The sequence below is a fragment of the Hesperophylax consimilis genome, chromosome 15 (genome assembly GCF_061612785.1).
Source record: "Hesperophylax consimilis isolate HC1 chromosome 15, BYU_Hcon_1.0, whole genome shotgun sequence".
Lineage (NCBI taxonomy): Eukaryota > Metazoa > Arthropoda > Insecta > Trichoptera > Limnephilidae > Hesperophylax > Hesperophylax consimilis.
Window position 1 is genome coordinate 25,746,259 of NC_142850.1, and position 14,603 is coordinate 25,760,861.

The following is a 14,603-nucleotide window of genomic DNA, read 5'->3' on the forward strand; positions in this document are numbered from 1 at the left end:
GCAAGTCACGTGTTGCCCTTATGCCCCTTCAGAAATTTAGTATAGCTACGGCGACCCAGCGCGGTGCACGTCTATGTTGAGTGATTTGTGCAGATTCCTTACGAAAACATTCAAACTTCAACGGTTGATTTTTCATTGAAAGGTAAGGATTTAGTTACATGCTATTTATTATTATATTGCATATAAGTATAATTTAACGTTATTTTAATACGTCTGTAATATTTTGATACGATTTTTCGAAATATTAATTTTTTTGTTCCTTTCACACCATTTGGGCAAAGTGGAAAGTTGTATGTGAGGGCAAAATGGAAACCTTTCCACTTTGCCCGCGCTCGTGATTTCTTAGAGACATCCAGTTTTACTCTAACGTAACCATTCAATTTTATTTTTTTATTTTCAGATGGTTAATAAATATATCAAGCGAAGCAATCAGGGTTCATGGAGCGAAGAAAACATGAGAAGAGCCATGGAAGAATCGAAGACTACTTCCCTATCTGCTGCATCTAAAAAATATGGCATACCTCTTGGGACGCTGCATCGGCATTTGAAAAGTGGAATATGTACTAAAAAATTAGACAGATTTCGTACTGTATTTTCCGAAGCTCTAGAAAAGCTAATTTGTGAACATGCCAAAGAACTGGATAGTTGTTTCTATGGGCTAACAAAGGAATCCTTGCAAACTTTAGCCTACCAACTAGCTGTTAAAAATGACGTGGAACATCCATTTCAAAATGAGAAAGCTGGTCGAGCATGGGTTACAGGGTTCATGAAGAGGCATCCTGAACTAGCATACAGAACCCCGGAACCAACATCTATTGCACGTTGTGCAGCTTTTAACCAGTTCCAAGTGAATCATTTTTACGATAATCTGTGGACAATGTTGGCACAATATGATTTCATCAACCGCCCTGACGATATTTACAATATGGACGAAACTGGCGTCAAGACAACTTCTGAAAGACCTCCTCGAATAATATCAATAAAGGGTAAAAAACAGGTAGGAGTCATATCTTCCGCTGAAAAAGGCCAGTTGACTACACTTGTGTGTTGTTGCAGTGCTACAGGAAGATTCATCCCACCATGTTTTATTTTTGGAAAAAGAAAAAGGATGAACGAGCGGTTATTGGATAATGCTCCTAATGGTGCACAGGCATGGTGTTCGGATTCCGGCTGGATCGTCAATGATATATTCAATAAGTGGCTGCAAGTTTTTATTGAAAAGTCAAAACCTTCAAAAGAAAAACCCGTTTTACTTATCATGGATAATCATTCCACCCACCAAAATCTGGAAGGATTAAATATGGCTCGCGAAAAGGGCGTTATAATTGTAACCATCCCTCCACACACTAGCCATAAACTCCAACCTCTAGATGTTTCAGTCTACAAACCATTCAAAGTTGCCTTTGAAAGAGCTGTGGACACTTTCCAAAAAAACCACCCTGGAAGACGTATAAACCAATTCGACGTCGCAAAACTTCTTCGATTTGCCTTCGAAAAAAGTGCAACAATAGAAAATGCAGCAGCTGGTTTTAAAAAGTGTGGCATTTTCCCATATGACAGGAATCTTTTCACTGATTTAGATTTCGCTCCTTCTACGGTTCACTACATAGCGGAAAACACTGAAATATCAAAGAAAATAAAAATTGAGAAAATGGAAAAGAAAAAGAAAATTTTTAAAAACAAAAAAATTAACAAGAAAGACGAAGAAAAGATTTCTCGAAGAGAACCAGTCAAAGTGAAAATTAATTTTCAACCTCAGCCCGGCACATCGAAACAACAAAATTTGACACTTTGCATGTTTTGCCAAGAAATTTACATTGATCCTCCAACTGAAGAATGGATTCAATGTAATGTCTGTCAAGAATGGGCACATGAACTGTGTGTCGATATTGACAATGATGGAAAATTTACCTGCTTTAATTGCCAATCCCATTAGAGGAATCATTCTATCGCATTCTACATTTTATTGTTCTATATTATAAGTTTCCACTTTGCCCTTTCCACGTTTCCACTTTGCCCTGCTATGCGGGCAAAGTGGAAAAAAGTGAGGTTTTCAAAACTGGGTCTCCATTACTAAAACTGTTCGTTTTTATTATTATTTTGTTTCAATTACCAAAAATATGTAAGTTCCTTATTTTAATAAAATTTTAAAAACTTTAAAAAACTTACATTTTCTTAATTAATCTGTAAGCTAAAGTTAAGTTTTCCACTTTGCCCCCCCTTCCCCTACTACTCGCTTTTTGTGAGAGTTTTTATCGAAAAGATTAGTCATCATCATCTCATATTCATAATCAATAATAATCACCAATATTTTATAATTTATCGAGTGCAAAAGTCAACTTCCTTTCTAACTTAAATGTATTTAAGCCAAATGATCGAATTTCTCTGACATTTAGAATGCTGCAAATACTTAAATATTTGAAGGCTATGAAGTTAGGCCGCTCGCAGACGAGAGACTTGTTGCGTCGACAGTTGGAAACTATTCCAAAATTCATATAAATTCTAAAAAATATATCTTTTAAGGAGAAAACTAACTGACATAATTTATTTAAAATCTTAATTATTATTTTTTGGTAAACTAATGTTTAAGACAAGATTTTTTATGCATAGCACAAAGGGTAACAATTATTTTACAAGCAATAATTATTCGCCTGAAACACTCATCCACATTGAAAAATCTCCTGATAAAAGATACATGACGCCAACGGGACACAAACCCGTGTCCCTTCGATTTCCGGTCGACAGCTCTGACCACTGAGCTATGGCGGCTTATCTCTTATCCGCGAAATAATTCAATATATACTAGTGTTTCATTCAACAATTACTGCTTGTTACATTTTTTCACCTGAAAACAACCAACTTTTTTTGTCCCGTTGGCGTCCGTCCCGTTGGCGTCATGTATCTTTTATTAGGAGATTTTTCAATGTGGATGAGTGTTACAGGCGAATAATTATTGCTTGTAAAATAATTGTTATTAAAAATCTGGTCAATTTATTCATTTTCCTGTAAAAAATGGGACTGGAGGTCTATAATGAAAGAAATTTCATTACAAAATATCAATAAAGCACGAATATGTCGTGAGGAAGTCGGAACACGTGTTCTTTAGAATAATAATAGTTTCGAATCTCGTCTATTATATTTATTCTAAAAATGGAACACGTGTTCAGATATATTCTGAATTACTAATATTTTATTGGGAAATGAACATGCAGTCACATTTTGAACAGTATCTTGATTAAAAAAAATCTACCGTAATGGATTTTTATGCCCGCAACTGTTGGATTTGAAATGGTGACTACGTTAAAAAAACAGTGGAAAGCTAAAGTTTTAAGAGGTACCACACACAATGAGGAAGCATCACCGCTGAACCTAACGGATCGCTACAGAAGAATACAAAAGTTAATGAAATAAGGGAAAAATCCCTCGAGATAATCATCATTTCTACTTTGAGAGACCTGTTAAGCCATAAATTCTTGTCATCGGATCGTTATAATGATGCATTCGTTTATAAACTTCGTTAAACGACACTTAAAAATCCCATGAGGACTTTATCAAAGCCCCCATACTGAGAAAGGCTTTGTACCTACTGCCTTGATTAAAACCGTTTCAATACTTTTCCTGGTGATTGAAAAAAAGTGAATTGCATTAAAACGTCATGGAGTTGTATCCACAGACTTAGATATATGAACAGATACCAGTTTCCTTAAAGCGCAGAGCCCACTTCTGGGCAACTAACTGGCTTAGCACATTCATTTAGTGAAAAAATGAGAGCAGTTAGCGACGGATAAACACAGGCTTAGACTAACCGCCTCACGGCGAGAGTTGACTTGACAAATGTAAACAAAAAATCAATTAATAATATCTAACAAGAAACGAATGTGAAAGGTTCGTGACAAAGTGGAATAATGATCAAATGGAGAGAAGAGCTGTAAAAAGGTCCTTGATATGTAACTTTTCTTACGTGTATATTTGTGATAAAAATTAAGGATTTGATATAGAAGGAGGATGAACCAACTCTCACGGAGAAAACTTACTGTTATAAAACATTTGTAATTTATTAAGAATCTCTTCAAATTATTCGTAATCCGGTTAAACAGGGTACTGCAGGCCGTAAACGAATGAATTTAAAGGTTTCCTGTTAAACTTTTAGTGAAAAGGGAATGTATTATCGCGATGGCGAAACACGTGTTCTTAAAAATCATTATATTTTCGTATTTCGTCATTATATACTATCAATTTTTCGAAGAAAATTTCTTCTGAAAGCTTATCACTTTTTGATGTAATTATTTATTATATTAAAACACAAATAACTTTGTTTACATCACTTTAATATATATATAACCTCTACATGTTTCATGAACAAAGTTCACCTCATCAGGAGCAAGTATATCCACTCACTCACTTTAATATATCTGATGAGGTGAACTTTGTTCATGAAGCATGTAGAGGTTTTATATATATTAAAGTGACGTAAACAAAGTTATTTGTGTTTTAATATAATTATATGATTAGGGCAAATACAGGTGCATGAACACGTGTTCCGATATATCAGAAATGTACTAAAAGTTTAACAGGAAACGGTCAGCAATCCCGTTTTTAACCAGATTTTAATAAATCAGCAAAACTCATGTTCTCCGTGTATGCATCCAGCCAATTTAATGTTTGATTTGACAAAATCGAACGACATCAACTTTCTGTTTTTGATTACTGTAGGTCCAAAATAGTGAAAATTTCAATAATTTATTTCTGATGGCAATGTGTGTGGTGTATTTTATATTACGATGATGGAAATGATCATACATCACAGATACTCGGTATAGAAGACTCACACACGAATCTGGGCCATTTGTGCTACAGATTTTTCTGCTGTGCGTGTTTACTGACGGCATTTACATGATCCACATTCGGGGATAGATTTTCTACTTTACGTATTTATAAAAAAACACACACACAAGGCTGAATCATGATTGTCTGACACGGTTCTCACGAGATATGTATCTTGAGATAAATAAACCTACAAGGTAAGATATTACGTGAGGGCGATTCGCACAATCGAGAGATATTTATGCAATGATATTAATTGCATCAACAAATACTGACAGGATAATTGCAATTTCACCTTTTTTGAAAAGGAGGGGGCGCAACGTCCTCGAATTCTAGCGGGGGATTATACAAATAATGTTATTCAAATAACAATATTGAAAATCTTGTTGAGACATGATCTCAGAGTCAGCATTTTTGTATGACATCTGAGATTAATGTTTACCCGTTTTTGTCAATTGCATCGATGCAGTCTGTTTTTAATACTAATTTATAACAACTTCCCAAAATAAAGGCGTACTGTGATGACTCCATATAAATACCAAGGAGTGCTATTATTTTATCAAATTATAACAGTATTCGTCCGGAGAAGATGCATAAACGATTACGTAAAACTTGTGTTGAAGGAAAATATATAGTTTGCAATAAAACGAATCCTTCCCTTCTTCCCGTTGTTAATATGTACATAAATAAATCAGCTCACCTTTCCAGTGCAAGATTCAAGATGGCCTTTCGTGTGAGATCTGTAATAAAAAAAGATACATTAGAAAAAGTTGTTTGGTACAATTGACATTTAAATTGAAACAGCCTTATTTGCAAAAAATAATTTATAATCATATCCGTAAAAATGCAAATGTTATTATGAACCATCCAGCAGATCAAACCGAATTTCAATATCAGATCGAAAAGATCGTCCTTTGCATCAATTTATAATAAAATGACAGTAAAACAAGAAAAATATGTGAATGAAATCCATTATTACTTTATTTACATTATATGTGCACCCTTTATTTACATTATACCTGCACATACAAGCAATGCCAGTCTTTGCTCTAATTCAAATAGCATAATCAACTCAATCGAGATCAATGAAGACATCACATTCAAATACCTTAAGTCCATTGATATCAAAAAGGGACCAGGGGATGATCAACTTCCAGGGATCTTCATAAATTATTGTAGTAAACAATTGACACCCCCCATTTTTGTTATTTTCAAACTATCGCTATCCGAAGGAACATTTCCCGACAAATGGAAAACAGCCCTGATTACCCCAATATATAAAAATGGCAGTAAAAATGATGTCTCGAACTATCGACCTATATCCAAATTACCGATACTAAGTAAAGTATTGGAAAAAATTGTTTACGATCAATTATATTCTACTATCTCACCCTCACTCTTAAATAATCAACACGGCTTCATGAAAAATCGCTCAACAACTTCAAATCTTGCATTTTTTACAAATTTTCTTCATGCTCAAATGGATATGCGATGCCAGGTAGATGCCATTTATACGGATTATTCTAAAGCATTTGACCGTGTTAATCATTATATTCTTTTACAAAAGTTATTAGGTCTAGGAATTCACGGTGACCTCTATAGATGGATCGCATCATACGTCAATAATCGGCACCAAATCACGGTTGTCAATGGTTTTGCATCTTGCTTAACGGAAATCATCTCAGGTGTGCCCCAGGGATCGCATCTTGGACCACTCTTATTTAATATTTATATAAATGACATTTCCGTATGCTTTAAAAATAGTTACTTTGTTTTATACGCGGATGACATGAAAATTTATAAAGCTATACGTTGTTTATCCGATTGTATGGAATTGCAAAGCGATCTTGATAATTTGTGCGTATATTGTGAATCAAATTTATTGTCCTTAAACATATCTAAGTGTCACTCGATTACATTTACTAGAAATAAAAACAAAATCATCTATCCATACAACTTGAATAACAAACCTTTACAACCTATGTCTACGTGTAAAGATCTAGGTGTTTACTTAGATAGCAAATTAATTTTTGACAAGCACATTGAACACATTATTTCTAAATCCTACAGAATGCTAGGTTTCTTATTAAGAATATGCAAAGTTTTCAAAAGTGCTAAGACTCTGAAAATTTTGTTTTGTTCATTGGTCAGAAGTCCACTGGAGTATGCTTCCACAATATGGAATCCTCAATATAAGGTATACATAGACTTAGTAGAAAGTATACAGAATAAATTTTCGAAACATTTACTCAAGAAATACAACAATACTACAAATAATATGTTGACTTTACAAAAAAGACGCACATTGTCAGACCTGTTGTTTCTACATAATCTGCTAAATAATAAAATAGATAGTCCCGAATTACTATCCGTCATTGGTTTAAATGTTCCAACGAGGCGTACCAGGCACACTACACTATTTCATATTGAAGCCAACAATACCAATGCAGCAAACAACTCAGTAATTACTCGCGCAATCACAACATACACCCATTACGAAAAATTACTACATTTAGACATCTTTCATGATTCCTTTCTAACATACAAAACTAACTTATTAAATTTCTTAGCATGACAAATTTCAAAAATATTTTTACATCATTTTTCAAAACTCCTATGTATTAACAGTCAATTACAATTCGTGAGCTTATTATAATTCTTATTTTCAATTCATTTATTATTATCTATCCACACACTTCCTTCCTTTTATAACAATCTCAGGCGAAATTACGTAATGACATTTTATGGACATACGTAATAGGTACTACAACTATGTAATAACTAAAAAATTTCTAACTGTATCTTATTGTACTGTGTATGTCTTAACAAATAAATAAATAAAAATAAAAAATAAATGTAAGATAATATATTTGTACAGCGCACTTGAGGTGATTTTGCACAAAAACGGCGCTACACAAATCATCCAAATATTATTAACATGTTGATAAATGTAAATACTTTATAATCTTTATGCTGATGATTTTCCTATTCAAATTAGAGGAATCTATCACGATTATGCTAGTAATTAATTTTCTCTGACCCAATGCTACAGGGTACAGTCAAAGAGTGTTCCACAAGGGACAGAGCTGGATCCTTCTTTATAACTACATTATCGTATTCTATATAATTAACAGTAATTAAGATAATTTCATGATGTAATTAAATTGATTAAATGCATCCCCATCACAACTCCAATCAGCAGATTATCATTTTTGTTAGGTTGTAAAAATTAAACGAAAGTTCATTTCTAACAGATCAAACCAAGGAGATTGTCTTTGACATTCAGATGATTATCGCTTTTCCAATCCGACTACAACTGAAAAAATTGTGTCTGCGCATTAAATTAATTAGCATTTCATAATGGATTCTAATTGAATTAAGAAGTTTGACATTTTAACATGACTGAAAAAACTGTCATACTGGAAAAACCTGTTCAAAATAAGTGAAGGTGGATATAAATATCACCGATTTTTCAGTGGTCCATTGGAATGCATACAGCAAATATGTTTACTTTATGATTTAGATGTCAAAAATATAAGAAAACTTCCTACTTAAATTATTTATTTAAGATTTTCCAAGGAATAAGTCAAAGAAGAGGTGAGAAAGAACATTTCTAATCAGTTTTACTTCGTTACTCAACACTTGTTTATTATTTGTACTGTGATATTATATTACTTCGTAGTTGCTGATTTCTGTTTCTCCCGGCATAATTATTTATTTGTTTCTGAATTTTTTAATGCATTAATTCAGTTACTGCCCAAAATAAGATAATATTAATCTGTCGGATTTAGTGGTATATGCAAAAATATAATAATATATTGTGTTTTTAGTATATTTACATAACGCCGATGGAATCCAAAGACACACATGCGTTTAAAGAATTATGGCAGAAATAAGGGTTGATAAGATGCATTTGAATTAGGAAGTCATGTCAAATAATTCTGCAACTCTGACACTGATAATCAAAACGGAACTCGGTAAACTAAGTTTTATTCGAAAATAAATGGAGTTGTTACTCGAACATACGGCATAAAATAGGCTTTGGCACGCAATGCAGATATAAATCTAGATCTTCTGTCGATAGTACGCAATTAAGACGATAGAACGACAATCTCTAACGAGACCAAGATGCTGCGACATGCTAATAAATTTGCAATCTATGATTATAATTATTGCAGTCGTGGCTTGTTTTAGTACCGAAACGATGTTGTCAGGGAGAGTGCTTAAAGACTAAAGACATATGAAAGCTGAACCAATGGGGTGACGATGAGATGGAATGAGCGCAGAAATAATAACAGAATAATTATACAATATTGACTTGGAGGAATTATAATTAGTGAAGATCGACGCATAAATAATTGAACACTCCAACAAGTACTGCACCTCTCTATTTAGGTATTAATTATTTAGGTTAGGTCGCTGTGAATACTAGTATAACAGTGCGTTCGTTTTATTATTTAAACAAAAAGTGATACGATGAGAAACACTACTGAACATAATTATTGTATATGCAGACATAAAGCTACAATTTTCTTGACGTAATGCAAACGCGATGGTGGGGGTAGGTACTATGTGAAAACGAGTCATATTGGAGCTATACCGAATGAGTTTAGAGATCAAATACTGACATGACATAGTGCTCCATATTTCAGAAGAAAACATCAATGTGAAAATTGAAAAAAAAACACGTTTTATAAAAAGTGGAGCGGAGATAAAACTAATTAATAACCTACGGAAGAATAAAGAAGAAGAAAAAAAACAAATCTTAAAGGGGCGGAGAGATCCAAGGAATATTTTATGACCAACAGATAAAATCGATCAATTTACAAGTTAAACCGAACAGTTTCTTGTTTAGTGGCCTCTACCAGCAAGAAAACCAGATGTCCGTATGAATCGCATTATCGGTTGATGATCCAATCTCCGACCATTTGATTGGTAAAGACAGTTGAAATATATCTCCGATTTCCGTATCTAGATAAATAATAATTCTGCAGACCAGTTTGCTAACAGACTAGAATCGGATAAAGCTACTCCAGGCCATCGATGAATGTATCCATGGGCAAAAAGCGAAGTGTATCAGACGTTTTGGCCTTTGATATTTAAAAAATAATAAAGCCAATTAAGCATTGACAAATAGCAAGAAGCCTGTTAACTATAAACTTCATCCAAAGAATGCGACACAGTAAAATTATCGGTTCTTCTCAATTGGAAAACGAATTAAAATAATTCTTTCTTTCTTAAAAACAGTGTGTTATAATAAATTGTTTCGGTTTAATTTATATCCAAACTTCAAATAACTACACTCAGAGAGAAATAGAAATAATAGAATCATGTACATTACCTGTTCACACTTAAATCGATACTATCGAAATCCACCTAATGAAGGACCAATTTATTTAAGCGTGCGGGAGCGGAGATAATCGCTGTTGTTTCGGTTCTTACCTTTGACATTTGATTATATTCTTTTTTGGATATGTTTTCAGTAAAACGTGACCGCTGCAGATAATAATAGCAAATTCACCTGTACGTGTGATTGGGAAAATGATAGGAGCAAAACAGAATGTATATATAAATCACAGTATTTATTATCATACTTATTGGTGAAGCCATAGAAAGCTTTTAATTTTAAATAATTCTAGGTTATTTATGAGCTACGCAAGACTATAAGACAGCTTTAGGGGCGGAGAAATGGAAAAGATGGCTAAATCTACGTACCGTGTGCTGTAAAAAAGTAAGGACAGCAACCGGATTGTGACTTGAGGGTTCATAGAGGGTCCAGACCAAAAGCGAGCCAAACAATTAATAGGACACTATCACATTATAAGACATACTCGTGTATGAATCTGTTAGGAGTGGAAAGCAACAATAGCTGCAGGCATTGAAGAAGATAATATTATAAAAAACAAGGATCCATTACATTAATCATTTAGGTCAATTTCTGACAGTAGAGGCTCAGATAAACACGATACGGATCCGGGAGACATCATGAAACAAACGTGGTGACCTTTATGAAAGGGACTGGGCTGCTTTCTAAGAAACCAGGTGAAACATGCGAGATTGCATCGCCAAAAATCAATTGCCAAATTTTGGGATCTTTGTTAAAGGAACTGGGCTACTTTCAAGGGAAAGAAATGACAAGTCATACATTGATTTATCCTGATTTCTGTACTCCTACGTATCTCAGTATATTTTACGTATTCCCATCCACCAAGCAACGTTTTTCATACTTATCGGTGTAAGTATTGAAATAATAGCAGACGGACAAAAATGTGTATTGCTGATTTATTTAAATCGGGATACCATGCTGTTTCTCAATAATTTTTTAGTACATTCATATTATATCGGAACATGTGCGTTTGTCCAGACCAAACGCGAAAATATTCGAATTTTGATGAATACGTTTTCCGTTTCACACATTCGTGTTTTAATGATAGTTTATTAGGAAACCTGTCAATTCTTTCAATAGAGGCCTGCAGTCCCGTTTTTAACCGGAATACGAATAATTTGAAGAGATTCTAAATAAATTTGCAGTAAGTTTTCTCCGTGTAGTGGATTAGATGAAATTGGAATCGGTTAGGGTTTACGCTCGCTGAATACAATGGCAGTTATAAATGCAGATCTATTCAACAGCGCCGTAAACGGAAGCCTGTGACGTCATTTTCTCACGACGTAAAATAATTAAGTCTGCAGAGAAGCGAGAGTTGGCTTCTATAAACACAGCTTCTATCTGTATTCTATAATCTGAGAATGCCTACGATAATGGAGAAATTTGCGCCAAGATCGTGGCCATTAATTTGTTCAGATTGACTAGAGGCAGTAGGGGAAAATGTCAGAAATACATAAGAGAATAAATAAACTTTTTACCTACGAAAGAGGCACATTAGTTCTATTCCGGGTGACCTATATATTTTTATCGTATTAACTCTACACAGGAGATCCTGAAATAATCTCTCAAGGCCTGTCATATTTGGGATGCTGCGTGTAGGGTCTTAGTAGGAAGCTACAAGCCAAAAATGTTTATATTCTTGGTATACCTTATATCGTAGGTAATAGGCATTAAAATCGCTCTACAAACGGAGTCTAGAAACGTCCGATTTTAAGCAAAAAAATGTTTTTTATTTATTTTGTAAATAATTTTATAAGAAAGCAAAAAAGGTAATCAAGTGAAACTGTCACAGATAATCTTACCTACAATACTGTATCTTTTAAAAGTTGTTTCCTTTATGCGTTCATACATTTCTACTGAAAAAAAATATTTTTTAGTAGTTTGCATTTATATTTTTTATTGAGTAATTTATTTTTTTATTTGTAATCTACTCAAGCGAAGCGATAGGAAAATCTTCAATTTATCTAAAGCATATTTTTGGTATTCATAATGTACACCAATTCGTTATAAAGATGAATCAAAATTGTGATTTGGCATTAAGCTTCGCCTTAAAGAGTGCCATGTTGAAGGAGGAAGGAAATTCAGAACGAATCGTAGAAACGATCCGTTCTAATGTGACAAATGTCAGCTGTATACAAATGTTGACTATGCACCGGTGCCGAAAGGATCAATGACAATAGTCCCTAGAAGCATCCATTGAAATGCCGTTAGAACAAGGACATCATTCTCACCTGACGCCGGTGCTCAAAGATTGCAAGGAGAATCTATCAAACGGATGGCCTGTTTCTGCACACTCAAGGATTTATAACCCTCGACCTCCGGTTTCGTAGCGGCCATTGAGGCTGTCGCAATATATTGTTATTATTGTCATTGCAGTATCTTTTATTACGGTGTGCAATATTTAACAGTACTTTTCCACCAAGTCACGAACACGTGTAAAAAGTAAAAAGCCACAAAGTACCTACGTGGTTAAATAATGAATTGGTGTTTATAATATTATTATTTGTACGTGTGTCACATCAGTGTACTAGTAGGTGTTCCGTGTTGATATTATAAACACTAAGTATGGCACGCCGCGCCGGCTTTACTCACCACTGCATGGATCAACTAACGGTTTAAATCAGGGATGCGAGTCATCACGGGATCAAAACTTAACAATAAATATCACATCATTATCTAAAGGGCAAAAGGAATTAGTTAAATTACTCCCATAGACATTCAAAAAAAGAGCGTTGTTGGGCGTGACCGTCCGACTTTCGGTGATTTGTCAGTAAATGAATATGACAGTATACAGGCAACTCGAATTGTAATATCACAATTCGGTCCTCGAAAATAAAACTGTTCTCAAACGATACGGCTCCCCTGGTACGGTTTCCTCGGTGTGACTCCCCGCTACGACTCTCAGCTCCTAGCGTATGAACGATCGTACGACTCTTGGTTCTAGTACGCCACCTCGTAACACGAGATCAATAAGGTGCTAAGTAGGGGTAGGTACATAATATGTATTGATTGTTTTTATGTTTAATTCGTAGAACTCTATTTATTTATATTAAAAAAATATCTAAATCAAATTTATAAAATAAAACACAAACACTTTGTATTTAACCACGAATTTATTATTTCATATATCGACCGGTTTCACTTCGACCAAGCTTCTTCAGGATATAATAATAACTAAATGCTAAGACAGAGTTATGGCTTATATATAAGAGTGACAGAGGGAGAAAGAACAAAATTAGAGGGAGACAAAATATTTGACATAGGTAAAATGGATAATCAATTAGTGGGAGGGAGACAACAATACAATAATCAATTATCCATTTTACCTATGTCAAATATTTTGAAGCATTTAGTTATTATTATATCCTGGAGAAGCTTGGTCGAAGTGAAACCGGTCGATATATGAAATAATAAATTCGTGGTTAAATACAAAGTGATTGTGTTTTATTTTATAATATAATGTCTAACCACAAAGTAATTGCTTCCAATGAAAAAATTAAATCAAATTTAATAATGTTATTAGTTCTGCCATTATTTTAGTTTTTTTTATTATTGTGACAGCTGTTTCGGCGTTCAAGGACATTTTAAAACTGTCAAAAAATCGGCGTCTGACAGTCAAGATGTCGGACTGAGTATGAGTAACAATTAAGGCGAAGCTTAATGCTAAATCACTATTTTGATTAATTTTTATAACGAATTGGTATTCATTATGAATACCAATAAATATGTTTTAGATAAATTGAAGATTCTCCTATCGTTTCCCTTGAGTAGAATACAAATAAAATAATAAATTACTCAATAAAGAATATAAATGTAAACTATTAAAAAATAATTTTTTTCAATAGAAATGTATGAACGCGTAAAGGAAACAACTTAAAAAATACAGTATTATAGCTAAGATTGTCTGTGACAGTGTTTCACTTGATTGACTTTTTTGCTTTCTTATAAAATTATTTACAAAATAAATAAAAACCATTTTTGTGTTTGAAATTTAACGTTTCTAGACTCCGTTTGTCAAGCGGTTTTAATGCCTATTACCTAAAATATAAGGTATACCAAGAATATCCACATTTTTGGTTTGTAGCTTCAACTTAATACTAAGATGAGTCGTACGAATTCAGCTCATCAAAAAGAGCTAGATCAATTGTATGTATGACTCATCGCTAGTTTAATGACTCTCCCATATCTATTTACTTGTATTCCATTAGTTTGCGCAACCCTGTTCCCTGGTTTTTGCATGGCCAAGCTCGCACTGTAAAACATAACAGTTGTATTTGAGTCCGGAGCGGTATATAACCCACCGCACCGTTATTAAAACGCGCGGTCAAGGCAGCGGCTATCGGCTATCGGCTGACTGCCTGCTGCAGGCTGTCGGCTACCGGCTAGCCGGGCG

At 33.9% G+C, this 14,603-nt stretch overlaps 1 protein-coding gene across 4 annotated transcripts in view; it reads right to left on the reverse strand.

Moving 5' to 3' along the window:
• smash (smallish) overlaps window positions 1–14,603 on the reverse strand; it is a 332,173-nt gene that overhangs the window by 95,951 nt on the left and 221,619 nt on the right. For all 4 annotated transcript variants that reach the window (XM_089640403.1, XM_089640402.1, XM_089640404.1 and 1 more), the window contains exon 5: window positions 5,525–5,564. The gene's annotated coding sequence lies outside the window, so the exon portion shown is untranslated. The remainder of the gene's footprint in view (window positions 1–5,524; window positions 5,565–14,603) is intronic.